The sequence below is a fragment of the Pteronotus mesoamericanus genome, unplaced genomic scaffold (genome assembly GCF_021234165.1).
Source record: "Pteronotus mesoamericanus isolate MK-2021 breed Mesoamerican mustached bat unplaced genomic scaffold, CSHL_Meso_final contig_82, whole genome shotgun sequence".
In the NCBI taxonomy this organism is placed as follows: Eukaryota; Metazoa; Chordata; class Mammalia; order Chiroptera; family Mormoopidae; genus Pteronotus; species Pteronotus mesoamericanus.
In genome coordinates, this window is record NW_026555265.1 from 3,963,094 (window position 1) to 3,966,796 (window position 3,703).

General features: G+C 35.6%; 1 non-coding gene across 1 annotated transcript; it reads right to left on the reverse strand.

Annotated features, from left to right (window-relative positions):
- Nucleotides 1–2,056: 2,056 nt before the first annotated feature.
- On the reverse strand, nt 2,057–2,220 carry LOC129080028 (U1 spliceosomal RNA). Its single transcript, XR_008530121.1, has one exon. It is a non-coding gene; the product is annotated as a U1 spliceosomal RNA (small nuclear RNA).
- Nucleotides 2,221–3,703: the final 1,483 nt, after the last annotated feature.

Sequence of the window (3,703 nt, forward strand, 5' to 3'; positions counted from 1 at the left end):
AAGTATTCACATATTATTAGAATATGGGATCAGGTTGGACAATGGACTTTGCTAAGTTCACACAGACGTGTGTCACTCAAATGTAATGAGAGATGTAATGTCATCCAAATACAGACCTTAATTTTCATTAATTACTTTAAAAACATTTAATACTTGGAAACAGACTTACGTGGGTATGTAAAATAGAGAAGATATGGTTTCATTTCTACAAGTTCAGTGGAGAAAGTTAAGCCTGTAAACAAGTGAGTATAATAATGAGTTACAGGTGCTATGATAAGTATATTTAAAGTAAGTACATAAAGTTGAAAACTTCAGGAGAGGAAGTCAAACTTTATTTTGTTAATCTCTAAGTTATGAAAGCCTCCCATCTGACAGACATTGAGACTGCATTTTATTATAATTCTATTTATTAACATCAAACAGTTCAATATTTAGGGTACATACTTACAAGAATTTATGTGAATAAATGCCTTCCAGAAATATTGACTGTGATGCTCATTCCTGTGAAACAAATACTCCTTATCACTTTACATAAGTTATAAGTCAGACATATTTCCATCGTGATAAATATCTCAAAATACGATTTTGAAAACTGAATATGATTATGCTGAGGAAAGGGGAAGGATGTCACCTGCTCCAAGCATTCTGTGCAATATTAAGATTGTTGGTCTATCCATCCCCTCCCCACCCCCTTTGCCCATCTCTGCCTACTCCCCACTCACCTTTCCCTCTGGCTCTCTCCACACAGTTGTCTTTGCTTGGGGCAATGGGCACATGATGCAGTATGCAGATGATGTTTTATTGAGTTGTACACTTGAAACCTGTATGGTTTTGCAAACCATTATCACTCCAATACATTTAATAAAATAAAATAACACATTTTTTAAATGTATTGTCTACAGTAAGTAGGTCACCTTCTTTTCACAGGACCTTGGCTACATTGCTGGAACTTTTCAATTTAAGAATTGCCTGCTACATTTTAGTCATCCTCCCCTTCATTTTACCCTGCGTTTTGTTTTCCATTTTAGTAAATTCCCAGCCTAAAATTTCTTCTGTGAATAGAGGCTATTTCAATAGAGGGTTACTTATTCTAATATTATTTTTCAAGTCTTTGAGCTCTTTCAAAACTGAATGTGTATATTCATTATTCTAGAGCATTAAGGAATACTTCCCAAAGATTTTATAGAGTTTAGATGTTTATAAAATAAATCAATAACACTGGTTAACATCTCCTCATTAATTTCAGTGAAAGATGTGCTCTAAACTTCATATGATGAAAGAATCTTTCACTGAGCCTATGTGCAAAATTCCTTTAATAAATACTGACTGATCAAGAACAGCTATGCTAGGTAGGCTAGTGGAGCTCTCACATGGACCTTAGGAATGATTTAATTAAATCCCTTCATTTTAGAGAAGTTTAGTAACTACCGTACCTCACCCAACAATTCAGAGGCAGAGATGGCACTAATATTATACGATTGATTTTCCTTCTCAGGGGCTGTTTTTCTGTTACTGACTTAAGGTTGATGGCATTTTCAAGGTCACTTTCCCAATTCCAACTATTTTACCACAAATGTAAGTTAATCATAGGTCCTTTAGAGACTTCTAATTCACCTGATATTGTACCAAATCCTGCTGAAGCTGTTGGGTGACAGAGATACCTGTGAATTTCAATTAGCTATTTGCAGAGTTCCTAAACAGTTAATTGATAGTTAATTTTTCTCTGACTGTAAGTCATTCCCCATTACTTTAAGGCTGATACTGTAAATGAAACTTTTATACATATGTATCTATAGTACAATATAAAGATCTCTTATTTGAAGTAGATCAGTGAAGAATCCTACACATAATTTTCTGGAAACCCTGAAGCAAACCCCTTAATTTCTCTAGGTTCTCATTTTCCTTAGTAAAAATAGGACTAGTTTAGAGATCAATTTTTCTTTCTGATATTTTGACTCTATAGCTCAAATCTGGCTATTGTATAGCTACTCAGGATGATACTAACAAGATGAGTCATTTTCTTTTTTTTTCTTTTCTTTTTTTTTTTTTCAAAAATCAGGGGAGAGCGCGAACGCAGTCCCCCACTACCACAAATTATGCAGTCGAGTTTCCCACATTTGGGGAAATCGCAAGGGTCAGCACATCCGGAGTGCAATGGATAAGCCGCGCCCTGGGAAAACCACCTTCGTGATCATGGTATCTCCTCTGCCAGGTAAGTATTGAAGGGTATTTTCTGTCATACATATTTTAACCTATGGTGTCTCATTTTGTCATGACTTGGGATTTTGTTTACCGAAAGATGCCTGCCCCATAAAAGAAAATAGCAATAGGAAGTAGTCTCTTTCATGGGAAGCCAGTTCATTTAAATCTAACTGTGAATAGACCGGTAACACCTCTATGCTTTTTTTTCTTTTTTGTGAAACTGACAGAATTTTAGATTTGGGTAAAATGAGCTCAGCATACATTAAGGAGAATGTGGTAGCCAACACCACCATTGGAAAACAGACTAAAAATTCTTCTTAAGTGGCCTGAAGCTGGAATGAATTGCTTCGTGAATTCTTTCCATATCCAATTCCATGGTTCTACAATAACTCTATTTCCTAAACGTAAAAATAGGCTGTTAGCAGAATGGTGGGATGGTGGCTCCCTTCACCCTAAGAAGGAAGGTTCTCTGGGAGGTGAGCAACTCACACTGCTGGACAGGTCCCATTCCCAATTGGATTGAACTTTTTTCAACTTAGGTGAAACGCCATCATCTAACTTTTTTAAAACCACGTAATATTTGAGGGTCTGATATGATTACAAATACTGAGATATAGTGAACACATTCTTGGAAGTGATAGGTGCTCTAAAAATACCGATGTCATTGACCTGGCATCTAGAGGCTCTTACTCCATCCCTTCCTTCCCCTCCCGCTCCCCCTGCAGTCTATCTTCAGTAAAAGTAGCATCCAAATATAAAGTAGATGGGTCGTGTCCCATTCCATGGGATCTTGAAATATCTGTACTTAAAACGGGATAAAGCTAAAGCTGTGTTTGAAGTGCCCTAAACTAGGGCACCGCAGGCAGCTGCTCTTATTTCCAGCTGGATCTCTCAGCCTGACAGTGAGAAAGGGCAAGTCAAGAGTTACCTTGACAAGTTCTCATTTCCAGGCATTTGGAGCATCATCTGTTTACATCGCTGAAGGCAAAAAGCCAAAAAATTCAAAGTAAAACAAGACATAACCAAAAAAAAAAAAAGAAAAGAAAAGAAAAGAAAAACAAGATTCAGAATAGTAATAACAAAAATTACTCCAATGTGATTCTTTTTTTAAAGGAAATAATCCATTTAAAAGTGGGAATAACAAACATAGTGCAATCTATACTATTCAAAATGACAATTTTTGATAACTCATTCAATTCTGCTGCTTCTGATTTTTATAGTGCTTTATACTCAGGATGAGGAGACAGATATTCACAACTTTCCAGGTAGATTTTGATGATTACATTCAGAAAACTACCTATTCTGTATAGAGCCTTGGTCTATAGTATCAACTTACAGTTGAAGAAAAATTCATCATTTTCTTTACTATTAGTACCTACTGTTTATTAAGAGTCTACTTTATATCAGGCACTGTACTAAAATATTTTCTTATTTATTTCATTTTTACCACAAGCATATGGAATAAGGCATGATTTGTGTGATTTTATAAATGTGGCAAACC